This window comes from Peromyscus eremicus, chromosome 9, assembly GCF_949786415.1.
Source record: "Peromyscus eremicus chromosome 9, PerEre_H2_v1, whole genome shotgun sequence".
Lineage (NCBI taxonomy): Eukaryota > Metazoa > Chordata > Mammalia > Rodentia > Cricetidae > Peromyscus > Peromyscus eremicus.
Window position 1 is genome coordinate 93370995 of NC_081425.1, and position 26600 is coordinate 93397594.

The 26600-nt window shown below is 50.9% G+C and overlaps 1 protein-coding gene across 2 annotated transcripts in view; it reads left to right on the plus strand.

The window, feature by feature from the left end:
* The window catches only part of Grid1 (glutamate ionotropic receptor delta type subunit 1), a 731151-nt gene that overhangs the window by 107074 nt on the left and 597477 nt on the right, over positions 1-26600 (plus strand). The gene's annotated exons all lie outside the window — the stretch shown is intronic.

Sequence of the window (26600 nt, forward strand, 5' to 3'; positions counted from 1 at the left end):
ATTCCCTATTCTTTGAGAAGAATTTAAGTGGGTATTTGTACTCTCAGATTCCCTTCTTCCCTTTGCTAAATTCTCTCCCCGGTCCAGCTGCTTCCCAGTGTCTTTCTCCTCTGCAGTCTGGACTGGTTTGTCCCTTGGGATGGAATGGTCTCTGGGTGGGCAGGAGACTTGATGGGAGTCATTGCTTCAATTTGTCTCCATTATAGAGTCTCAAAAGCTCAAAGGTATACGGGGAGCTGAGCTGGAGACCCCTCAGCATGCCATGTCCTGAAGGAGCAGCATCCTGGGATGGCCATGATATCAGATCCCTGGGCCTTTGCCGGTTTCCCAGGGACTATCTTCAGTGAATGGGAGCTGGGATTCAGGTTCCCATAACCCCCTTCTCTATCTAGATTTTCCATCTCTTTTACCCTCAAATACGTCAAGAACAGACCACCTCAGTTATGAGGAGGGAGAAAAAAAATAACTTGAGATGCCCCGAGACTCTCCCACGAGACACATGTTGAGAGTAGCCACGGGGAATATTGGTGACACTCAGGTCCCAGGTTGCTTCCTTTCTTTTGGGGAGGTTGTCCTAGACTGCTTGGCTTCTTGGGGAGCTACACTGGTAAAAATGTAGATTTCTAATGGAGAGTTATTGGAGACACTGGGTCTGCAAATACAGCGGGAGGCATAGAGTATCTAAAGACCCTGTACAGTGTTCAGATTAGCCTTACACCCCTTGCTGCCTCCCATGGTGGCAGATTCTCTTTGGAGAAACTTTGGGTAGGTTATTCTTGTCACTTGTCACATGTGAATAGAGGGCTGTGAAGATGCCATGACCCTGGTTGTGGGCATTATGCAAAGCTTTGGATGTGGCATGCTTGGACATGCACCTGGGACTTGGTGGGCACTTGAGGGCATGAGAATGATTGACAGGACACCCCCTGTGCCTGTCCAGGCCTCAGACCACAAGTCTGATGGAATAGTGTTCCCTAGTTCCTACTATTGCCGTGACTGCCAAAGCCAGAGTCACTTGTCAGAGCAAGACGCAGGTCTGGGAGCACAGATGAGAACTGGGAGAAATCAGGGGAGGGCTCCTGGAGGAGGTGAGTGATAGTTGAGCCAACTCGTGAGTTATGAATAGGCATTTATTAGTAGTCAGAGGAGAGTTCTGCAGATAGAGAAATGGCAAGTGCAAAAAACGCACAATCTGGAAGCAGTGGTTTTCTTGGGGGGCAGTGAGGAACCCAATGTGGAGATGGCTCTGGGCTTGGTGTTGACACCCTTTCATTGTACTGTGTCATGATGCAGTCAGTGGCTTCTGGGGCTGGAAGTGATGAGGTTCCCAGGTCCGAGGGAGGCGAGTGTTTCTACTTGGGTACTCACGTCCTTGTCTGGGAAATGGAGGTACTGATCAAAACGCTACCATGTGGTTGGCAGAGCCAGTGACAGAGGCAACCGCAGTAGCTTCTTCTTGTCTCTGCCATTCTTACTCTCCAGTTCTGGATGAGATGGGCTAGACAGTGGTTCTAGGATGCGGCAGGGTAGGAAGGGTGAGGTCAGAGGTGGACCGCAGCCAGGAGGCAGGCAGGATAGGCCAGGTTTGACAGCCTGCTCTGTGAGCTGTAACTCATTATAACAGAAAGGAAGGCCACACCGGGAGGTGTTGGTTCCAGGAGTGTGGAACACCAGGGCAATGTCACTGACTGTCATGTGTTCTGTCCACAAACACTGAATGAAGGGAGCTTGCCTGTGTGAGTTCCGGTGACAGGCTCTGGCATCCCACGGTGAGCACAGGACATCTCAGAGCGGACAGAGCCCAGTCTGGGGCCAGTGCTGGTGACCTACAGAAAGGTCTTAAAGAAGAAGGGACTTAATGAGAGGGGCTGTGGAGAAGGCTGTAAGGCTATGGCAGGTGCCAGGGCCTGTGTGGCAGGGCAGGCCTACACTGTGTTCCATTTGCTTGGTCATGCCCAGGACACCATGCCCCTTTGTGCTGCCCCACCCCACAGCTAATGGAGGGTTTGGGAGAGGGGCAAGTACTTAAAAAGAACAGCACATGGGTAGAGAGTAGCTCCGAGCCTCCCAGGAGTCCCTATGGTGAAGAGAACACAAGAGAATCCTGTGGCCCAGCAGCCGCAGGCCAGGTGCCTGGCATTCATTTCGATAATCCTGTGCTGTCGCTCTAGGCAGTGACAAACCTGCTTAGGAATTAAGCTTCCAGGCTGGGAATGACAGGGCCTGCTCCCTTCTGGCCTTGCCACCAGGGCCACTCTGGGTCCTAAGGGTAGCTGAAGCAAAAGGGCGATGCTCTGAGTCAGGCCCAATTCTAAGTGTCTTGTAGTATTTACTCAGGGAGCCCTGTGCATCCCTGGGGCCATTCCAAGCTCATTTTGCTGGTGAGGAAATTAGACAGAGAGAGCTTACTATCTCCCCCAAGGTCACACAGCTAGCAAAAAAAGCAGCTATCCACATTGACTGGGACAGCCTGGCTCCTGGGATCTAACTCTGCACCCCACATTCTGCTAGCACGGTGGTTTGGAAGGGCAGGGACTGACCACACTGGCCCCAGACTCTTCTAAAGGGTAGGCAGCATTGCTCAGGCTGAAGGACTTAGGTTAGACTGCAGGACACTGGATGTGTGTGGCTGGAGAGACGGAGGAGTCCAGCAGTGGGGACCGTTAGAGAGCTCATGGGGATGCTTCTTAGACCTTTAAGCAAGGTCTGTTGGGTACTTAGCCCTGCTGTGGGTAAAGACACGCCAGTTACCCTCTGCCACTGGGCATTCCAGTTACCCCAGTTACCCTCTGCCACTGGGCATGCCAGTTACCCCTATGTGGTCACCTTTGTTCAGGGCCTATCTAGGCTTTCCTTCCTGACTCAGTGATTGAAATGTATTGGGTTTTTTTGGTCATTGAAGAGAGCACCTCATTCAGATAGAAGAAGCCCTCAGGGCTCTCTCCTCTAGGTGCCAGCTCTTTAGGACAATGAGTTGTTGTCAGAGAGCCTGAGGGAGTGTCACCCGCGTGTCTACTCCCTGGGAATGTATGGTCTTCTGGTGCCTTCAAGCTCCACTGCTTGGACTGCTGTCACTACTGGAACTGGGGAGCCAGGTGATTGGCTGCTGGTGTTGGCCGAGGAGGCCCATCTCCTCCTCCATCCTCCATCCTTCATATGGCGCTGACACCTGGCTGCTCTAGGATGCCTAGTCAGGATGTCAGGTGGAATTAAGCGGCAGCAGGGCCAGGTGGGTGTTGATTGAGGCTGATTGCTGGGAGGCAGCGGCTTCAGGCTACACCAAGCTATTTCCAGCTGCTCCAATTGTATCCAGGAGGCTTAATCCCTCTAAGTGCCTTTGTGCTCTGATGCCTGGAGAGATGGGGGCTGGGGAGACCAAGGCCAGAGCAAGGTCAGACTTCCTCTGATTCTTTACATTTCCAAGTCCTTCCACTTAGCCACCCATATATTCACGCAGATCTCCATTCATCCTCCTACCTGGCCACCTGCCCACCTGCCCACCTGCCAACTCCTATCCATCTACCCATCCACCCATTCCCCACACCTGCCTGTTCTTTCTTTCTCCCTCCTCTCAAACTATACACATATTCTACACTTTGCATACCACACATACAGGTATATAACATTCATCTATAAATCCACCCATTTACCTATTCATCCATGCCCCACACTCATCCATCCATCCATCTCCTTATCCACTCATCTACCATCCATCCACCTACCATTCAGCCACTCCCATCCATGTAGTCCACTATTCATCCATACAGTCCACATATCTACTCATATTTCTATCATCCACCATTCATCATCCATCCACCATGATATATTCATCTAACATTCATTTACCCCCACCTATACACCCACTCATCACCAATCCACCCTTCTCTCCATCAATTCACCATCCATCCATTCCTTCACTATTAATTCATCCATTCACCACCCACCTAGCATTCATCTATTCCCCACCCATACACTAATCATCCACTCATCCTTCCACCCACTAATCCACCCACTACCTATTTGTCTATCTACCACTCCAAGTCATCTACTCACCACCCATACACCCGTCTACCCATCCATTCATTCTCCCACTATTCATCCAACCATCCACCCACCACCATCTGTCATCCACCATCCATCTATCATTCATTCATTTCCCATCTATTTATCCACTCATCACTTATCTACCCCCCTATCCATCTGTCCACCCATCTACCATTTATCATTCATCTATCTACAATCCATCTATCCACAATCCATTACCCACCACCTATCTATGCATCCATTCATTCCCTCCCTATCCATCCACTCACCACTCATCCACCCCTCTACCCATCCATCCATTCATTCATCCATCATCCATGTATCTATCAGTTGCCCCACCTAGCCTTCTGTGGCCATCGTTCTCCTGCTACCACTGTGTCTCCTAGGAGTTAGGCTCCATGCTATTACTAAGATCCAGGCTCAGAAGAGGCATGGCCTAGGTCCTCTGGTGGCTCAGTTTAGCAGTGAGGTCAATGCACAGAGATCTTGTGATGGAAGGGAGGATGGTCACTGAACAAGGTTGTTGTCTGCCTTCGAGCCACACCCCATCTGGGTCTTGTGGATCTGGAAGAGAGTTCACAGCTGGGAGTTTGACTTGGTACCTTTCAGGGAGAATGCCAGCAGGGCTCAGGGCTCAGAGGGAGCCTTCAGTGTGAGGGAGGCTGCGGGACAAGAAGGGGGTCAGTAGGGACAGGGGTTAGGAAAGGCCTGGAGAGTCAGGCAGTGCTTTGCCGTGGGGGGTGTGTGTCTTAGGCTGAGCTCTGGTCTCATGGAGCAGGGAATGCTTGGGGGTCTGAAGCAAGGAAGGGTTTTAGAAAGATTGTGTCAGGGAGGGATGTGCCAGAGAGGCGAGGTTGGAGGCAGGAAGGAGCAGAAGACCTTGTTTTAGAACCCTGTTTGCCTCAGTCTGGGGGCCATAGGATCTGTTACTGTTGACTCAGCTCTGCCAGAGTGCTGGGAGTTGTCAACCCATAATGCTGTGCCTAGGGTCCGTGGCAGTACCTATATCTCCTCTACCCAAGAAGAATGGCCCCTTTGAGTGTGTGTGTGGCTGTCTAGCTGCTACTGTTTTCTGACCCTATGCTCAGCCATTCCTCTAGCACCCCTAGATGGGAGCTTTATCCAGTCTTGGGGGCAGCCATAGGGACAACCCTTCTTGGAGTCATTTGACATGCACTTTGGGGCTCCACTGGCCCTGCTCAGATGGACCCACCTCCATGTGTGGCTAATGCAGAGAATAAGCTGCAAGGTGGAATACTTGCACTCTGTGCCAAGCGAGAGGAAGGGCAAGGCTAGGGCCTGACCATCTCTGCTGTCGTCTCCAGGTGACCTTTGGCAGTGCTTCCTCACTGGTGAACAAACTGGTCAAACTTGGTGGGGGAGGCTGTCTTGGCTGAAGTGCTGCAGGAGAGGTGCCCAGCCCAGCTCTGCTAAGCCTGTTCCTGAGCTGCTGCTGGAGGGAGGGAGAGAAGACTTGGCTGGACTTAGCCCTTGTCCAGAGAGGTTCCATTGCTACAAATACCTCACTTCTCTGGGAACCACAGAGGGTGTGAGGGTGTGGGGTGTGAGGGTGTGGGGTGTGGGGCTGTGGGGCTGTGGGGGTGTGGGGGTGTAAGGCTGTGGGGGTGTGAGGGTGTGGGGGTGTGGGGGTGTAAGGCTGTGAGACTGTGAGGGTGTGAGGGTGTGGGGGTGCGGGGGTACGGGGGTGCAGGGGTGCGGGGGTGTGGGGCTGTGGGGGTGTAGGGGTGTAAGGCTGTGAGGCTGTGAGGGTGTGAGGGTGTGAGGGTGTGAGGGTGTGGGAGTGTGAGGGTATGGGGGTGTGGGGCTGTGGGGCTGTGGGGGTATGGAGGTGTAAAGCTGTGAGACTGTGAGGGTGTGGGGGTGCGGGGGTGTAAGGGTGTGGGGGTGCGAGGGTGTGGGGGTATGGGGCTGTGGGGGTGTGAGGGTGTGAGGGTGTGAGGGCGTGAGGGCGTGAGGGAGTGCTAGGTGGGCTCTTGCCTTGATCTCATGTATCAGCTCAGAAAGGTAGCTTTGCATGGGAGTGAGTCCTGTAAGTGCATATTGGGGCTGGTATATGTGGTGTGTTTGGGTTGTGTGTGGTATGCAGGATATGTGTACTAGTCACGGATGGGTGGAAAGGAAGCCCAGTAGGCTCACATGGGGACAGAGGTCTCCTTTCTTGGTGTCTAGCTCTGAGGGTATATTAGATGTCCTTTCCATTTCTCGCTTACCTTCTCTCCTTGCTCTTCTGGTCTTGGTATCATGTTATCCCAGCCCACCTATGCACTGCAGGGTCTGGGCACAAGAACCAGACAAATAGTAGACAAATTGAACCTGTGGAATCTACAACTTCAGTAAGTGGTATGTGGGGAGCAGCTCCCAGCTCTAGAAGGGGTCAGGGGTCAGGACTCTATAGCATACTTCAGCCTTGATGGGGGCAGGGCAGAAGCCTCAGTCAGTCTCTCTCTCTCTCTCTCTCTCTCCACACACACACACACACACACACACACACAGTTCACAGAATAACCACACATTATTGTCAGCAAATGTGAATAACCGCTCTCACGTAGGAGCCATTTTGGAATTTGACGAGGGTCTGTCCTCTCACTCTAAGAGGAAGGAGATGAACTTTTAGTGGATCTTTCTGCTCTTCTCCACAACTCCTATGCCTCATCCTTCTTGCTTCCCATTTAGGGCAGGGAGCCTAGACACTCTTCATGTGCCCTGGACCCTGTATCTCCAGGCAGCTTCCAGCTAGCCTTCCATGCAGAAATATATGCTCCTAAGAGAGTGCAAATTGCAGGGTGTGATAGAGAGTCCTCACTGAATACAATTATGCTTAAACACTATAAATATTCATAATTCTCAGCCGTGAGGACAGCTTTACTTAGTGTTATATCCTACTTTTAAAAACCACTCAAGAAGTCAACCATTTAAGGCAAAAAAAAAGTGCTGAGCATGCTCTGGGTTGCTGCCTTGGCTGGCATTACAGCTGGAGAAGTGCAGGTAGGGAGTGGAGACATTTGGATCCCACTTGCCTCAGCCGCCTATGAGTCACCCAGTCATCTAGTTCTTGTCTGGTAGACCCATTGGAAGCTCTCCTTCTCCTCTGATCCCGTACAAATCTTCACACCAGGGTCCGGAGCTAGACTGGCCTTGCCCACCTGGACTGGATCCAAGGCATGAATTTCATTACCTCCTTCAATAAACATTCCCTGTATACCTTGACTCTGGGGACCTTGAAGTGACTTCAGTACTGTTGGTGATGGTTTAAATAGAAATGGCCCCCATAGACTCAGGGAGTGGCACATTAGGAGGTGTGGCCTTGTTGGAATAGGTGTGGCATTGTGGGAGGAAGTGTGTCTCAGTTCACCTGTTGCTTGTAGATCAAGATGTAGAAATCTTATCTCCTTCTCCAGCACCATGTCTGCCTGCATGCTGCCGTGTCCCACCATGAGGATAATGGACTAAGCCTCTGAAACTGTGAGCCAGCCCGGATTAAATGTTTTCCTTTATAAGAGTTGCCATGGTCATGGTGTCTCTTCACAGCAATAGAAACACTAAGAAACTGTCCTTTGACTTCCAACAGTTCATTGTCTAATGGTATAGACCGTGTGAGCATTAAACATTAAGGTTACAGTCTGAGGTAAAGCTTGTTTGTTTGTGGGGGGTGGGAAAGTCCCAGGGGCCTCCCTGGAGGAGAGAACATTTGATCTGATTTTAGGAGGAAGGGAAACAGGAAGTCATGGCTTGGATGTTGATAAGCCAGTGGGCGATCCCATCTTTATGGCTTACTATCTAGATGGTTAGGTGGAGGGAGTTGGACACTAAGCTAATTAATTGTTGTCTCCTTAGGTGAGGTCAGTGTCCTGGGGATGAATGGAGATGTAGATACAGAGAATGTTTCATCTTTGAAAGTAATGGATTGGGTCTGCTTTGGGGCTCCAGGGTCATCTCTCTTCACAGTAAGCACATAAGAGTGAGACAATTTTCTAAGAGGGCAGCCAGAGAAGAAGTCATTAATCCCTTTCTTGATAAAACTTTGGCTGGATAGGTGCTAACACTTTGGCCCATTCAGACAGCCAGGGGCATCAATGAATGCATTGCACATAGATGAGTGCAGAGCAGATGCGATTCTGTGTATGACGGGAGTGCGAGGGTGGGACTTGGGAGTGTAGGCATTCTGTGAGTCATAGGTGATGGGAGGGAGAAAACTAGAGTCCATTCTGAAGGAGCGGGTGCTGGAACAAGAGCAGGCAGACTTGCCTGCTTTCAGGTGACTTGGAAAATCTGGTTCTCGTTTGTTGGCTCCTGGTCTTCACTTGGCATTTCTTGACCTTCACTGAGTTCCTTCTTAGTCTTCAGCTGCTTGTCTCTGCTGGTATGTGGTCTTCACCTGCCGGTCCCTGGTCTTCACCTGCCAGTCCCTGCTGTTCACCTGCTTGTCCCTGCTCTTCACCTGCCGGTCCCTGCTCTTCACTGCTGCTCTTCACCTGCCGGTCCCTGCTCTTTGCTTTCTGGTTCTTGATTTTCATCTGCTTGTCTGTGGTCTCCATTTGCTTGTTTCTGGCCACTTGATTGTTCCTGGTCTTAATCTTCTGGTTTCTAGTCTTTACCTACTGGTCTTCCATCTTCACCTATTGGTTGCTGGTCCCTGCTCTTCACCCATGCCATTTGGGAGAGTGGGGAGTCAAGGGTTTGTGAAGTTGGATTTACTTGGACTGAACTCAGTTTCCATTGTGTTCTTGCGTGACCTTGAACAAGTGACCTCCCTCACTCAGTGTCTTCATCTGAACATGGAGTCATGCGATAATCTTTATTTCACAATTGCCAAGTGATCAACGAGGAAAGGAGGGAGGTTGCGTGGCACAGGGCAGTTTGCCCAGAAAGTTAGATCTATCTCTGTGCCTGTTTTGCTCGCTGTATCACTGTGTTCTTGCACTTGTGTTACCAACTGGAGAACAGCCTCAAGTCTGGTGCAGAATTGAGCAACTGTTTGGGATGTGGGAGGGGAGCGCCTACCGAAGGGGCGGAGCTAAGCTGCTCCTCATGGCGGTGGAGCATCCTGTGGCCTGGGAGATAGGGCAGAGGTAGGCTAAAGTTCTAGCCCGTATCTCCAGAATCATTCCCCACATCCCAACAAGTCCTGCTGGCTGGGGTGACTAGGGTAGCATCTGTACCCCATGGGAACTCCTCCAAAGTAGCTGTGTGTGCACATGCAGCTCATGTGTGTGTAGCTGGTGCACACTTGGAGAGCCTTTGGAGGGCCATGTCATCCCTGCATTTCCTGTTTCACTTCTGCTGTGGGCACTGGCCACTGTCTTTCTACCATTGTCCATTTGTCTTTCTCTAGGGAAGGCACTGGTGTAGAGGGGGTGTTGCACTCCCATGGCCAGACTGAGCCTCTCTCCAGGGAAGGTACTGGTGTAGAGATGGGGTGTTGCACTCCCATGGCCAGGCTGCAGCTGGCCACCAATCCACCTACTGTGCTTTTCAGTCTCAGCCATTTTGTGTGGGGTATCTTTTTCCAGAGGGAAAGTATCTCTTGAGGGGATGTAAATTACAGCGATCAAGGTATGGTGGGATTTGTGTGTCTCAGTGCCTCCCCATCATGATTTGGCGTACACTTTGCCTTCTAGAAGCAGCTGCCTCATGGCATGCGTACCCCAGGCCTGGCTCTGAGTCAGAGCATAGAGCCTGTAACCTCAGCTGTGTTTGCCCTAGGGGATTAGAAGTGGCCTGCGCCTGCGTCCATCGGGTGATGGTACTGATTTGATTATGGATCAGGCACTGCTCTCTCCTGTCTGGCTGTGGACCTGATGCTTTGGCAGGGACAAAAGGTCACTTGCCACTCTCTAGCTGGGCTCCAGGGAAGGGCCCAGTTTGTGGCACTTGTGTCCCCCAGCCTGAAGAGTTTGGTGACAGGGCTCTGCCTGTTCTTATGTCTTACACCCTCTGTCCCATTCAGAAGTCTTGGATGTGACCAATTCTAGTGCTAGGCCTCTGAACTCAGTCCCTAGAGATGCGCTGCTCCACACTGCAGGGCCACCTCTCTGACAGCTCAGTGTCCTTCACTGTCCTTATGCTTTCACTGGCTGCCAGGTGTGTTGGCATGTCTGGCCCCTAGGTTCAGCTTGGCCTGAGGATGCAGGGGCTCTGTGGGACTTCTGTGGGAGCAGAGCAGGATGAAGGCTCTGCTTTTCCTTTACACCCTGACTCACTTCCCCTCAACTGCTTGATCCCTGGACACTCAGATTCACCCTTTCTCTGAAGCCTCTGCTCAGATATTGACTGAAGACCGAAGAGCTGAGTTGTTCATTTCAGGTATGGGCCGCCCTCCCTGCCTCCTATCTCGCCCTGTTCCCTGGGTCCACTGCCTGGCCTGAGGCAGAAAGCTATGCTTGGGGACCAGCATGAGCTTGAGTTCCTGCCTTGCTTACCTCCGTTAGCCATGGGGAGGTTCATTCCTGGTAAGAGATCTCACATTGCTAAGTTTAGACTGCACCCTCTACAAATGCCTTGGAGGATGCTAGAAATCAAATGTAAGCTGGGCAGGCTTCTGATCCAGTCCTTTGGGCTTTGCGGTGATGGCTAGGTTTTCGGGTCTCCGTCCTAGGCCTCCCCTCCTTCCTCTGTGCTTCTACCTGGCTCATACTTCACTGCTGCCCACCCCCTGCACTCTGCCCTCCTTATTGTCAGGGGAAGGGGGCAAGAGGAGTCAGCTTCTCTGTTGCTTCTTCATGGAGCCACCTTTCCAAAGAAAGCTCTGAGCATGGCTTCTGTTAAGGAACCCCTTAAAGCTCCTCATGGATTCTGGGATCAAGAAAAGAAGGCCTCAGCTGAGCATTAAAACCCTCTCCTATGGAGTCCATCTACCCGTCATCAAACAGCATGGGCTCACCGCTCCCCCGGCTGTGCGGGCCCATTCCTTGCCGATCTGCGGAGGCCCCTGTGCCTTGCCTCTGCTCATACTGGCTGCTAGCCTGGCTTGTCCTCTTTCCCTGCTACAGTCTCAGCAGCTGTCCTCTGAGAGTCCCCATGCCACCTCCAGCTGTGTGACTCCTACCCCCTTCCACTGTGGAATCTGGGCCCAGGTTCCCTCCAGTACCCTCTAGACGGTTTGTGGGGATGTGGGCTGGGATCTGCATCCTTTCTGGTTTCCAGCATAAGCCTTAGACTGGGAACACGGGAAGTGACTGGAGAGATTCCTGTTGGGCTCCAGGGGGCAGTTTGAGCACTTGCTGGGAAAGAAATGCTTCCCAGTCTGTCTCCTTAGGGCAAGAGAGGTGTTGATGGGAAAATCAAGCCTCACTGGTGGCCAGGTTTCTCTTAAGTTCCTCTCTCGGGCTTGTGAATTTCGTGGTATTGTTTTTCAATTTTCCCTGAGCATCTGCTACTGTGAAAATTTTCATTATCACTGGCAAAGATTCCCCTCTCATCCCTGCTGGCTGGCTGTAGGAGAGTTCTGAGTTCTCTCCCCATCTGCTCCAAAGCACCTGGAGGCTGAGATGGGTAATGTCCCTGGCCAGCTGGGCACTTTCTCAGAAGATCTAAGAGCCGGGGCTCAGCGGGCAGCCTGCCTGGTCAGGGATGCTTTGGCTGTGCCCAAGTCACGAAGGCTCTCCTGCTGCTTCCCTGGAGTGGGGGATCAGGCCAGGGAAGCTGACTGTGAAATTTGGCCAGCACCTCCTCACCTTGTCTCCATCTCGAGAGACCCTTGCGCCTGATAGTGTTCCTCTCAGCCAGTCATGTGGATGCTGTGGCAGGCGCAGGCCCTCTCTAACAGAGGACCAGCTCCGTGGTCTCTGAGACTGTGTTGCGTGATGGCAGGTGGAGTAATGAGCTGTGAGGAAGCAAGGCTGGAGCTGCGGGCCAGGTATCCGCCCCTACCCTTCTTCAACTTCATTGTGGCACCTGGGCACCCTGCCTAGAAACAGCCGTGATGAACCCAGGAAGGCCGTGGATGTTCTGTCTTGTTAACCATTGGTCCAGGCCTGGCTCTGGCTGATTTCGGTCTCCCTTGCTTTTAAACATGGCTAGGGTGCTTTCCTTGGTGACCGAGGCTCACACTCTGCCCTCTGGGTAAGGCGGCCGCACTGACGGTGCTGAGATATTCCTGGGATAAACCCGTGTGATTCTCAACACTAACAGTCTGCGCTGAGGTCAGGAATAGCGAGGTGGCTCAGCAAGAGCCATACACAGTATGAGACAAAAACTCTGAGCGCAGGCAGTGTGACACCAGAACTGGAGTCTTGTCCCTAGGCTGCCCCAGCTGTTTATGAGGGGCGGGGGAGTGTCATTCTTTATGTCTCAACCCTCAGAGGTTAAACACATTCATGCTTGTGTTACTGGATGCCCTTTGCATCGGTTGGTGACAAGTGAAAGACCGAATGAATAATGGACACCTCCCAAGGGGGAGACATTTTAGAATTTACACAGGACATATTTTGTGCCCTAGGCTGTCATCTCAGGACCGCCCTGTGGTGCTTGTGCTATGAGCACCATTCTTGCTCCCCCCCCTCCATTTTACAACGTAAGGCTTAAAAGCAGAAGGTTCGGACGAATGGAGGGGCCAGCCTGGGCTACTTAGTGCAGAGCTGGGATGGTCAGATCTCTATTCTTGTCCCGCCAAGGCTGTCCCTGGAAGAGCCTCTGTGGGCTGGTGGATGGAGCGAGTGTGTAAGGGACACTTCAGCAGTCCCATCCACCACCTGTTCACAGTCCCCAGAGTAAGGGCTTTGACCAGCAAACGCAAACACAGCTTGCTTGGGCTTGTCTAGGCAGGATGACCTGGAGTGGTGGGGACAGCATCTCTCTGAGCTCCCTCCCCTCCTGTCTTCTCGTCTAGCCAGGTGATGTGGGTGAGGGGAGCATCACTGAGAAGAGTGAGGCACCATGGGATTCCCTTGCCAGTCATCTCCCTGGCCTTGGCTGCAACGCCAGGGAATGTGGGGACTTGGTGGCAGCTGGTAGAGGAGGAGCAGCAGGCTGGCAGAGGGAAAGGGGCTAGGCCCGTGGTGGTCCCCGAAGAGGGAGCTCTCCCATATCTTATTTGGGGAGTGCCGTGAAGCTAGCAGCGTTGAGCTTGAGGCTCACATTTAGGGGGCTGAGCACAGCTCCCACAGAAAGGTAGAGGGCGAAGCAGGGGCTACCCTAGTTGGGTAGAGCCTAGTACTGGGAATGTAGGCACAACACTACCTGCTTGAGAAGAAGGTAAGCTCTCTGTGCCCACTAGGAAGGTCAGTCATGGCCCCACCAGGTGACAGGCCAGGGAGGACTCAGCCACTCACAGTATGTTTAGGAGGGGGCGAGGGGTGTGGGAATCCTTCTGGATGCTTGTCCCAGAGACAGGCCCACAGGGTGACCCCCCTCACCTAAGGTTTACTTGCTAAGTGTAGTCTTCTTTGGCTGTTCTCATGATGGCTGCTGTACCAGGGCCAGAATTACGTTCGCTTAGCATCGTCTTGCTGTACCAGGTGCTAGGGACAGAGATGTCCTTAGATAGCTCAGCCCAGGAAGTAACACAGATCTATGAGCAAAAGGTGACTGTGCGCTGTATTAGCTATAAAGCAGGGAGGATGGTTGGAGGCCTTGGGGAAAAGGAGGCACTTCACAGGGTCTGGGGGGTGGGTAAAAGGGCTTAGCAGTGGACTGAAGCTTAGTAGGGCACACTGATGTTAACTTCTAGTCAGGAAGCAGCAGGCACAGGAAGCCACAGGGAGCTGCCACAGTAGAACCTCCATGTTCCTACGTGGAATCTGGGCACCAGAAGTTGCTCTTAGATGTCTGATGGCCAAGAAGAAGGATCAGTAACAAGCGTTGGAGCTGCAGTTGGCCTGGGAAGACTGGAAGGATCGGGACTACCCAGCCTTTTTTGGAAGAAGTACTGCAGACCCAGTTTGTAGGTATGGATGGAGGCAGGACCTGGGGCAAATGCTGGATCTGGGGCTCTCTGTAGCAGTTGGCCTGATCTCGGGTGTGTGTGTGTGTGTGTGTGTGTGTGTGTGTGTGTGTGTGTGTGTGTGAACACCAGTGGTAGAATAATGATTTCAAGGCTCCCATTACATCAATATACATGCTTGCAGGTCACATCACATCTACTCATGTGTCCTACACAGTGAGAGAAATCACCAACGAGCAAGAAAACATGAAGGGTAACATGGAGAGATAGCTCAAGAGATCTAGAAGAAGTCAAATATAGGCTGAGGTGGGAAAGGGTGATAGCAACCTCAGCTAAGTATCAGTTTCACATCTGGGGGAGCTATTGGGTCAGGACTGAGGCCAGGTGTCTGGTGGTCTTGCCTTTCAGGAGGTCACAGAGGAGAGGTGATCTTGGAGATTCAGAGGGAGCGAGCAGGCTGAAGACAGGCTCTGTTATCTGGCTAGCCATGGATATTTAAGCTCAGCTCTGGTTCCTCAGGCCTCGTGTCCAGGGACCACAGAACGGTCTGTTGCTAGGAGACCAGAGTTGCCGGGAGAAGAGCTTGTAGCGCAGGTCTTCCCTGAGCTAGCTGAGGGGTGTGCTGGACATTGCCTGCAGGGGAGGTGTTGCTTCTGGGAGCTCCATAGCCACGGGCATAGGGACACTGTTGTTCCTTTGAGCTAGGGCTGGACTGTGAGTGTCCCATTAAGAGGGACTTGGGCTTTTCTAATGAGGAGAGCTGTGATTCTAGAGGTGTTTGTAACCTCACACACCTCTTCCCCAAGAGGCTCATTTGTGAGTGCATGGACCTCAGGGTGGTGCTGTTGGGAGGTGCTGGGAACCTAGAAGATATAGGGCCTGTGGGAGTGTCTTAGGTCACTGGAGACATGCTATCAGAATGCGAGGATGCCAGTCTTTCTGGTCTCTTTTACTCCCCGATTCCTGCTCTGCAGTCTGGCCCTTGCCAGAGGCCCAGAGTGTCAGACAGCAAGTAATTCTCTAGAACCTCCAAAAAGGAGAGCTAAACAAAACCTTTTTTTTTTCTATAAAGTTAATTGCTGTGTTAGTGACTTGTCTCACTCCTGTGTCCAAGTGACTGATGGAACAACTTAAGGGAGGAGTTTTATTTTAGTCGTAGGTCCAGAGGCCTCACCCATGGCTGCTTGGTCTCAGGTACTTGAGCAGAAGACCATGGCGGCAGGAGCATGTCACATGATGGAGGAGATTCTTCACCTCAGGGCTGTCAGGAAGCAGAGTGAGACAAGAACCTGCCTCCAGTGACTTAACTTCCTCCATTGGCACCCACCAGTGAGGACCAGGCATTCAGAACATGGGAGCAATCCATAACAATGACCATGGACTGTCACTGTGGTGCTGTGAAACAGCCTCCTATCCACACTGAATGGAGCTGGCCCCAAGTCCTCAACATCCCCTCCCAACTTGGCTATGTTTCTAGACACGCTCTTAGAAGGACACGTACTAACGGCAGAAGGCAGTCCTTTGGGGCACACTTACCACATACCAAACATGGCTTTAGACTTTATCCATTGCTTTTTTTCTTCTGTCTTCTGAAACAGAAATCAGGCAGCTTGGAAATATAACTCTGGCTCCTCTGTGGGTTTTGGTAATGCACTCAACCTGGCTGCCTGCCCTCGATCCTCCTATCTAGAGTGGGGTACAGCACCTTCCTCCCAGGCAGGCCTGGACTTCAGGGATCTGGTGGGTGGGCCTGCACCTGCTGGGTCTTATGGCAGGGATTACCTTTCTTCTCTACCACCAAAGCACAGCTATAACGTTTTCCTTGGCTCATTCCCCTGGGACTCCTCGGCTAGCCTGCTTGTCTGTGGCCACACAGGGGTGTCCCTGTCAGTTTGTATTCCTTTGTTCCTTAGCCCATGTCCCCAGAGCTGAGTCCCTGGAGTGTCTCTGCTGCCCGGGTCCTGCCTGCCCCTTCTGAGCCAGTTCGTCAGCATCGTTTGGGGCTCCAGCTTGGACTCCGTGGATCCAGTTGTCCTCAGGTGGGCTGTTAGTCCACCCCTTCCTTTGACAGCTCCAGCACAGCCCTGCTGTTGCTGAGGTTCTCAACCTTGGACCTCCAAGTTGAGCAAAATAAGACAAAGTAGGTTGTGGAGGGCTGCTTGTCTCATCCACACAGGAACAGGCTCTGGTCTGGATCCGGGAGGCCCTGACGCTCAGGATCCTTCTTCTTGTGGAGTACTCAAGGCCAGCCCTACTCTTGGACAAGGCTTGATTTTTCTGTTGCCTCTGATTCTCTGGGTTACCTTACCTTGAAACCCCGATGTGCCAAACGATTAGCACGCACCCATCTGTGCTTCTGCACACACAACCTGTCGTCCAGTGTCCTGTGACCATCTCTGCGTCAGGCCCTACGTCTGAAGGGCTAGAAAGCCATCTGCCTCTGTCTTTCTTCGCCGAAGCATTCTTGGGACGTGCAGGGACAGGAATGGTTGATTTTTACCTAGCAAGGGGAATTTCATAGGGGAAGAGGGACTTGGAAAGGTTGCGGGGAATAGCAGGGGGCATCTAAGGCAGAGGAGGAAGAACAGTGTAGGAAAGGCAACCAGCATGTGCAAACTTACAGATTAGTCCAAGCACTGAATGCCACAGGCTGAGAGCACAGGGCATGTGAAGTTTGAAAAACAGACTGGTGTCCTCTGGTGTGTGGATTGAGGGTGGTGGTGGATGCTACTGAATGAACTTGGATTCCCAGGCAGTGGGGCCATGGCAGGTATTTCAGGGCCGTGTTGGATGCTGAACTTGGGTCTGTAGAACGGAGAGCTTGGAAGGTGCACTGACGTCCCTTCTCCGCTGGCTTGAGGGAGGCAGAAGTTTGGAGCAGGTAGGGGAGGTGACCTCCCTGAGGCCCTGCAGAGGAGTCCTGGGGGACCCTTGTGCTTGGGTGCTGAGAGAGCTGCAGGAGGCCTTGAGCTTTCGAGGTTCTCCGAGACAAGAAAGTGCTATGCTGGCGTGCCAGGGACTCAGCCTGTCCTGATATAACTTCCCCAGAGCAGGCTTCTGTGTGAATCCCGCCCGGGAGCTTGGTGTTCCATTGGCGGAGCAGTAAAAGTCATTAACGAGGAGCTGGAGAGTTATAAATAAGCCGCACACTCCCACCCAGTGTTCCCTGCCTTTCCAGCCTGCGGGAGCAGGGAATCGGTTTTGATTCATTAATTGGCAGAGGGATGAGGCTCCAGAGACCCCGTGGCGCCGCTGACTCTTTCCCACCCTCCTAGTTGGCTCCAGGCAGCCCTCTGTGCTTGCTGCTCACCTGCCCTGGCTACAGTCCAGGGGCAGTCCTGCGGGACCCTCTGGTCCTGCTGCTCTTGGCTCAGCTGGGTTGAGCTTCAGTTCTCTTATCTTTGCTACTATTCCCTTGTCCCCTCTAACCTGTCACTTGGACACCCCTCTTTAGAATGGCATTCGGATTGGTGTTAAGAATTCCCAGTTTCTGGATGGGTAGGCTGTGCCTTTTCCTTTGACCCTCACGGGCATTAGAAGGCTTGGCGACTGGAAAGCTCTGGGTTCTGCCTGTGCAATCTAGCCCCCTTACCACTCCTGCTTTAGAGTAGTTTTGTATTAGATAGATTGCTGCTTGTTCTGCAGCATGGGCACTGGCCAGGGTCTGAAGAACGGGGTGCCAGGTGCTTCTGCATGCACTCCGGTAGCAAGGGCAGGAGACAGGGAGCAATGGCCGCACACTCCACGGTGGTCAATCTTGGTCAGTGGTCTGAAGTGAATAACAGTGGAGGAAGATTGGGTATTGGGAAAAGTTCTCTGGAAGGACTGGTTAGCCATGGAGCAGATGGAAGGAGGTTAGGTAGACAGTGTGTGCAGGAACACTACGTATTTCTTGGAGTACTCAGGGAGACCTAGGAACCTCAAGAACTGGATACCCAGGTGTCTGTCTGTGCACACTCTGGCTCCCTAGGGTGCAGGGCACCTGGTGCAGATTGCACAAGGCTGTGGAGACTGTCAGGGTTTCCATTTTGCTTTGAAGACTTTAGGAAGCTAATGTGTTTTTATATTTGGCCCAGCACACTGTGGTTGGTGCTTCCCGAGGGCCCAGTCGCTGTGGTATGGGAAGACCATGTGTCTATTTCAGAGGTTAGATGTGTGCAGGACTGCTGCAGAGGTGATGTGGTGTGGGCCAAGGACGTGGCAGTGGAATGGAGGAAATCCAGGAGACTCAGAGTGCATTTGGGAGATGAAGTATGTAGGACTCGCTGAAGGCTTGCTGCCCAGGGTTGTGGGGAGAGACTGGTCAAGAACAGATGCTGGGGATACCTCTCTCCTGAAAGTGGGGGAGCATTCCCATACCCCTGGGAGCTCTGTGGTGTCAGGTGTGAGTTGCCACTGGTTTTTATCAGGTCAGGACTGGTTTGGAGTTAGAAACGCAGAAGAGGGTTCTGAACTGGAACATTCACTGTAAAAGCTTCCACAGGGCTAGGGTCTGATGCTCAGAAGTAAATGTGCAAGGAGGCCTAATGATTCCGTTGTCCTTAAATATAGGATGTGGGAGTACTTAAACTCTGGATGTGGAAGAAGGCCGAGAGTCAGGCCTTTGCAGGATTGATCTTGGGAGCTTCCTTCCTCAGCTTTTGGCCCAAAGGCTGGTGGGTGTGAAACCTGCAGGCAGGGGGTTGATTACCCTGTGAAGATCACCTCCAGTTTGTCTCTGAAGAGTGAAACACAGTCATTAGCTGAACTGCAGCATGGAGCTGGGTCCCAGGAGACCAGGGAGGGAGACAGTGAAGAAGAAGGCGGTGAATGGCTGGGTAGTGGCTTCATGTCCCGTTGGGAGCATTGGGAGAGGACCTGTGTGCTTCAGGACCACAGATCCGGCACAGGCCTGCCTTCTACAGCCCTGCCTCCAAAGTCTTCCCAGCCTGTGGTTTTGTTTACCCTTTACATGTCTTAATAAAAGATGAAAAATATTTATTTTCCATAGATCAATAATTTACTGTGAGTTATGACAATACCAAATTTGGTCAATTATTCATGGGCTATCAAGTATTTATAAATGCTACCTTAATTTAAAGCATTAGCCATTAGAATTCAAATATTCATAAAGCCAGTGCCAGTTGAAAGGAGGAAGGGCAGGGCAGGTGGCAGGGCTGGCTGGGGAGAGAGAGGGCATGAGCTGCCCCAAGAGCTCCACCACTGCTTGTGGGAATGGTGGGCAAGGAAGGCAGAGGTGCTGGACTGCCTGTGGAGACCGTTGCTCCGGGGTGGGCAAGGCTGACCTGCTGGGTCTGCTGCCAGCCTGCTTCTCCCTTCTGCCCCCTGCAGAGACCAGCTGAGCCTGGCAAAGCCGGGCTGAACCGAAGGACCTATGGGAGGCTGCCACCGCTCCAGGTGAAGGCCCTCTCTTGCCTGTCTTTCTGGAGACATTCTGCTGCTCATTAACATGGAACCCAGAGGCCAGTTAACGCAGGGCTGCTATGCTGGAGGCCTGTGACCTCAGAGGAGCAGGCTGGCAAGGACAGGTTTGGCCTGTTCAGCCTTCGGGTTTGGTTTCTCAGGGGGAGCATGAGTGGCTGGCTATCCCTGGCCTTGTGACATTCCGAGTAGCCCGGAAGAGGACAACACGAGGGTGACAATGGCCAGCGTCTCTGCTGGGTGAGACAAACCAGATGGGTGAATCTCCTCCAGCGGAAGGCCCTGGGGCACTGTCTCACCCACCAGGGGCCTGGAAGCTTTCTAACCAACCCCAGAGGGTTGGAGAAGAGTGTCCTTGCCCAGAATGACATCCATGCCCGAAAGGCTGCTCTCCGTCAGCACTCACCTGCAGGCAGGTACCCAGGGTTCACTGAGCTGAGGAACTCTGTCTGTGGGGACAGGCCTTGTTCCTGCTTTCCCATTCCTCCCCTGGGAGTGTGAAGATTGCTGCAACAGGCATTTTCTTTCTTTTTGTAAATATTTTTTTATTTATTTTACATACCAACTACAGTTTCCCCTCCCTTTTCTCCCATTCCCTCCCCATATCTACTTTCTGCCCCCGCCCCAGAAAGGGTAAGGCCTCCCATGGGAGTCAACAACACATGACATATCAAGTTGAGGCAGGACTAAGCTCCCCCCCCCCCAATCAGGGCTGAGCGAGGCATCCCACCCTAGGGAACAGGCCCCAGGCCTGTCTGTCCAAGCAAGGGTTGGGCAGAGTCAGCTGTGAACCTTGGACCCCATTTCGTTGTCTCCTCCCCTCCTTGACTGTGGAAGGACCTGGCAGCCTGGTTCTGATTTCTTCATTTGTCTGGTCCTGGCCAAAGGACCTAGGGTGGACATTACCCAAAGTCTGTTCTGTGAAGTGGTCAGTACTACACCTGACCTGTCCTACCCAGATGCTCAGCTGCGGACATCTTCTCAGAGGAGGCTGGTGGGAGTGTGATTGTGAATCTAGGGCCCCAAGCAGCCTCCCTCCTCTTCATTTCTGGCAATCTAGTGCTACTGACTAGTTTAGAGACCTCTGTGGAGACTCTGTGCACTCCCGGGCCGGGAGCTGGAGCTGCTGCTTATTACAATTCATTTCTACTTCTTTCTTCCTTGTGCCGATGAGTTGTGCTCAGGGAGCACTTATCACTCTATCAGACCTGCATGGTGATCAAGACGGAAATCAGCTTTATGGCCATATGATACTGGAAGAAAAGAATGATATCAAAGGCAGTTATCCTCCCGAGAGCTGTGGAAGCACTGCTGAGCTCCAGGCTGGAAAATCTGGATTGAGGAGTTCCTACGACATGCTCGGCACTGTGTAGGACGCTACACATAAAGACAGAAGAGCAGGGATATGTCTGGGCCCACAGAGTCCTTGCACTAGGCTTTACTGCCTGCTGAGTCCATGTATGTTAGGACAAGACAGAGCACAGCAGGGCCTCCTGGATCTTGAGCTTAGAACCCCTCTGTGAAATGGGTGCTATCATCTGTACTTGATTTGGGGTGAGGTGGGTGGGGAGACAACAATCCCCTTGAGAGGGCCAGCTCCTCTGCCAGCCCCACAGTGGGTCCCTGTGCAGCAGACTCAGGCTCAGACTCTCCTCAACATCTCGTCATAAGCACTGTATGAATTGTGTAACATCCCATCTCACACAACCTTGATTAAGCTAATAGCTGATTTGGCTTTGATCTGATGTATTTTGATCTTATTATTTTTATGTTAGAAGCCTCCAAATAATCATCATTTCAACAGTGCCCCAATTAGCCGACCATTCACAGTGGATTGAAAATTGACTCGCATTGGGCCTCTCCATTAGCGCCTGGGAGAGACTTCCAGCCTTAAAAACCTTCCCTGCTCTAGAGTGCGTGTGGTGCTGTGGGTGGTCATAGGAGGGGCCACCATGCCCCTTGTATGAAGAGGCTGTTAGCACAGGTGGGAAGTGGCAGGGTGGCTCTTAAATCTGATGACGACTACTTTCTGTAAAAAGATACTTTTTGAAATTAGCTTACATTTCATCATAGCATTTTCTTGTTCTTCTTCCTTCTTCCATCTTCTGCTTCCTCCTGCAGGTTCTCTTCCTTTTCCATAGTTGGTTCCCTAATATTTTCATGTCACCTGTTTTCTGTTTCCCTCTTTCCCGAAGCAGAGGTGGCTTTTTAAAAGGGGGCTTCTGAGACAGAGTTTTGCTGTGTAAGCTTTGGCTAGTCTGGAACTCACTATGTAGCCCAGGCTGGTCTTGAACTCATGATAGTTCTTCTGCCTCAGCCTCCAAAGTGATGGGATGAGCCTCCACACCCCTTGAGAACTAATACTTCTTAAGGTCCTGGGCATGACTTGGGTGTAGGTGTTGATGGGGAAGGTAGGGAGGGAGAAAACTGATATCTCTTTGGCACCTTTCTGTGTGCAGAGTGGAGAAAGCACTTAGGATTGGCCTTCTGAGTCAGTGTAAGTTGTTGTTAGATTTTCTTTTACTCTAGTCCCATGTTGGAATGCCAAAATATTGTTGATTGTGTTTGCTCTTTTGTTTTTTGGGGGCCCACTACCCAGCTCCCAAATAAATCATACATGGAGGCTTTTTCTTACTTATGAATGCTTGTCCTTAGCTTGGCTTGTTTCTTGCAGCTTTTCTTAACTTTATCCCATCTACCTTTTGCCTCTGGGCTTTTTCCTTTCCTTACTTCTGTGTATTTTACTTTCATTCTTACTCCGTGGCTGGCTGGGTGGTAGCCCCTAGTGTCCTCCTCTTTCTTTCTCTTGCTCCTCTATCTCCTTTTCCTCCCAGATTTTTCCTTCTATTTCTTCTCTCTGCCTGTGAGCCCCGCCTGTCCATTCTTCTGCCTCACTATTGGCCATTCAGCACTTTATTAGACCATCAGGTGTTTTAGACAGGCACAGTAACACAGATTCACAGATGCAATATAAATAAAAAACAAATGCAATATAAAAGAATGCAGCACGTCTTTGCATCATTAAACAAATGTTCCACAGCATAAACAAATGTAACATATCTTAAAATAATATTCCACAACAGTAAGTAGAGACTCTCATCTCCATTGACTAGAACACTGAGGCTCAGAAAGGGCATGTGCCCGTGGCCACATGGCTGCTGACCGGATGGATAAAATGGGAACTTGTGCTTTGGAGACTCTATGTTATTCCAAGGTCTGCTGGTGAGCAATTTTCCCCAATCCCTGGGTCTTAATCATGTTGTCCCCTACTAGTGTAGCTTCCCCATTTCTATTGGTTTAAACCTTCATTTGAGATTCTGATGCCAACTACATCTCCTGCATCTTGGAAAGCCTTTCTCTTTCTTCTTGCCAGATCATAGAGTATGTGTCTTGGGAAGATACAAAGTGCACAGGGAGAGACACACATGTTATTGGTGTGTTGGACATATGTATGAAATAGACAGGAGGGCAGGAACCAAACCTTGGTGTTCAGTGGCATGTATGTACAAATGGGGAAACTGAGGCTCAAAGTTCTGTGACTTCAGAGCTTGGTGCATATAGACTAGGGAGCTGACTTACAATAGAAGTCAGGTGGTGACTTAAGAGGGAGCTGGGCAGATGGGTGCTAAGCCAAGGGTGACTGATGGCTTGTAGGAAGGGTGTGGGAGATGGAGTTCCTTGACCATTAAGCCCTGCACTGTTCAATTTATTTGAAAAGATTTTAATGCAATGTCTTAGTATTGAAGAGACAGTGAATCAAAGAACAATCCATTCACCATCATGGGGCCTTAGCCATTTGTGTGTCTTGCCTTATTCGAAGGCATGCTTTTATCACACTGTAATCACCGTGCATTTTTTCGTCTAATTTTTTCTCTTGACTATGATGTTTCAGAAGCATTCCAAACATGTCTTTGGCAATATGGGAATGGACTGGTACTTTACCTTAGTCTAGCCCCATCACTTGATGCTTGTGTGGCTTCTCATTTCATTATCTGGGAAGCAGAAGCCAAAGTCTGTTTCCTAATGGCTATAATGAGAACAACATGGCTCCACACGTATCAAATACTCAACAGCGTCTGGCTCAGAGGGAATTCTCACATGGTAGCCCTTCTTCCTCCATGCTTTCCTGCTTATCCATTACTGGAGGACTCTTTTTGCTTCTGAAAAGTCAAGTACCTATTCATGGCATAAAATTTTGGCAAAATATAGGAAAATAAAAAAAAAAAAAAGAAAAGCACTCCCAAATTGCTTTCACTTTGAACATTTTGCCTTTTTTCCTTCTGATCTTTCTTTCATGCATATTGAATTTTATTTAACTGATATTGTAAAATACATAATACATATATTTTCGTGTGATTTTCATGTACCTTTTTATGACAAGTACTTCCCCGTAGTACTGTGGTATTTGGTGCACGGCTGTAGAGGCCACGTGTGATGTCAGCACATAGCACTTCCATAACCACACACCGATTTGCATCTTTCCGAGAGTTTGCAGTCTTCTCTGGGGACCACTGAGTGTTGTCTTCTGCCTTAAGATCTATCACTGTCCCTGTGGTCTGGATAGGTGCCCAGAGAGGACTGAGGACCACAGAGCATGAAAACGTCAGATCCACAGTCTCCTTGCACAAATCTTTATGAACTGCCGTGCCTCGCCCTCTGTATGTGCTTGGGATGTGTGTGTGTGTATATGTGTGTGTGTGTGTGTGTGTGTGTGTGTGTGTGTGTGTGCGCGCGCGCACAAATGGTGAGTGTGGCAGAGGTCACTCTTGTCCTCCTTGAGCTTGAGGGTCTCTAGGATGGTCAGGTGGCTCTAGAGGCAATGTGCAGTGCTGTGGCAGGGAGATCTTCTGTGGGGATCTTGGAAGAAGGCCTTGGCCAGCCTGGGAAGGTTGACTCAGTCCTGAAGCAAGAATGAGCCTGAAGTTGAGTTCCAGAGCTGAGGGGGTGGGGCAATCTAGAACGTAGAGAGAGAATGAAGAATACAAAGTGCAGGCATGGTGTGCCTTCAGGACTTCCCCCAGGTAGGCATGCGTGTGTGTGTCACACGCATGTGTTTGAGTACATGTAGAGGCAAGCGGTCAACATCAGATGTTGGCTTCTGTCTCTGAGGTTGAGTCTCTCACTGAACCTGGAGCTTTACTGACTTATCTAGTGTGGCTGCTCAGAAAGCCACAGGGTTCCTCCTGTCTCTGCCTGCCTGGTGCTGGGGTTATGGGTGTGCACCACTGTGTTGGCTTTTAAAAAATTGGATTTTTATTTTTTTGAGATTATGATACGATCACATCATTTCTCCTTTCTCTTTCCTTTTTCCAAACCCTCTCATATACATGCCCCCTTTCTCTCTTTCAAACTCATGGCTTCCTTTTTCATTAATTGTTGTTACATATGTGTGTTTGTGTGTGTTTCTAAACACACAAATACAACCTGCTAAGTCTGTACAATGTTATTTGTATGTATGTGTTTTCAGGGCTGACCCTTTGGTATTGGCTAACAAATTGGTGTGCTCTCCCTGAGGAAGACTATGTCTCAGCATTCCTAGGTTGCCTGTAGTTTTGCAACAGATAGAGACAATTACGGAAAACCACAACCAATCAAAACACAGAGTTGTGGAGCTCAGTTCCAACTGACAGGTCTTCTACATAACTCCTGCACCTAAGGCTTAGGAATCATTTTGAAAGAAGGGATGGAACAATTGTAAGAGCCTGAGGAACAGGGAGTTTGCCTTGAGATTGTGGCTTCTATTGTAGGATGTTAGAAGCTACACTCATGAAATCTCATCAACATGACTACCTGAACATGAGCTGAACAAGGACTACACCAATAGACATGTTAACATGGATGGAGCAGGAAGCTCAAAGAACTACAGGCAACTAAGCACTGAGTTGTCTGTTGTTTGTGGGTGCTGGGCACCAGAACTAAGGTCCTCATGACTGTGTGGCAAGGACTTTACACACTGAGCCACCTCCCTAGTCCTCCCTGGATGTCTTTAAACAGGCACAATGCGATTGCATTTCTGTGAAGCCAGGATGGAGGGGCAGAACATTTGGGTGGCTATGAGATCCTTGAGAAAGACCTCATGCCCTTGGTTTACCCAACTCCAGCCCTTGGCATGGGAAGTGGAGGAATCATTGGGAACTGGGGCCTGAGTTATCATATATGATATTCCCCAGTGTGTAGGGCAAAGCCATAGTTTGGGTGCAGCTGCCGTTGGTGCCAGTCAGTGAAGGGGACACCCTCCTCCTCCTCGCATATTTTCCAGCCTTCCTTCCACTTGGGGTGAGCTCTCTTGTTTTCACCTCCTTCTCAGCCCTGTCTGAAGCATTACATAAATGCCAGGGCTCCCACGAAGGAACTGCATTGTCAAAGTTGTTCAAAGCCTACTGCGTGCAGCAGATGGCTGGCTGCCATTCACAGGCTGTGTTTTGAGACCGCATCTGCTTTCCCACATTCCCGCCATCACACAAAGCATTCATAAGACATGCTTGCTTCCAAACTGGTTCAGGGAGTTGGGGTGTGGGGAGTAGGATCTCTCTACCTCCTCTGATGTCCCTAAAAGGTGTGAGCTTGTGGCTAACGGTGGTGCCGTTTGTAGTCACTGGGTGTCTTCGAAAGTCCAGGCTCCTGAGTGTGTTAGTCCCAGAAAGGGCTATTGTAATCTCCATCTCTTTTCTCCTCCGTGCCCTTGGTAACTGCCTGAAATACGGGTGCATCTTCCTTTGTGATTGTCAAGTGGCTTTTGAACAACCCTGGGCTTCTGGAGCCAACCACTTCATCTGGGATTTGATCCAGTATTCTTATGATAGGACTCAAGTGGACTTGGCCTGGAGACTGAGACTCCTGCCCACTTCCTTTCCCTATTCAGGGTCCTCTGGGGTAAGTACATGTCTTCCTGACATCGTGATGTCATCCAGGTCTTACAGATTCAAGCACTTCAGTTCAGGCAACAATTGCAGAGCACAGATTGTATTCTTTGCCATGACAAAGGACATAAAGATTCCCCAGCATGAGTCCTTGGCTCCTCCCCAGCATTTTGGCTACCGGCCCCAAGGTGAGAAACAGTGTCTAATTGAGAGTTCTGTTTAGCGAATTCGGGAGATTTGGGTTGGATTCCCTGCTGTACCGCCCTCCTTTGACTAGACTGGGGCGAATGATCCTGCCACTTCCGACCTTCTTTCTTTCTTCATCTGTTAAGTGGGCCTGAGCTGTATAGACGGATGTTTCACCAAGGTTCTCA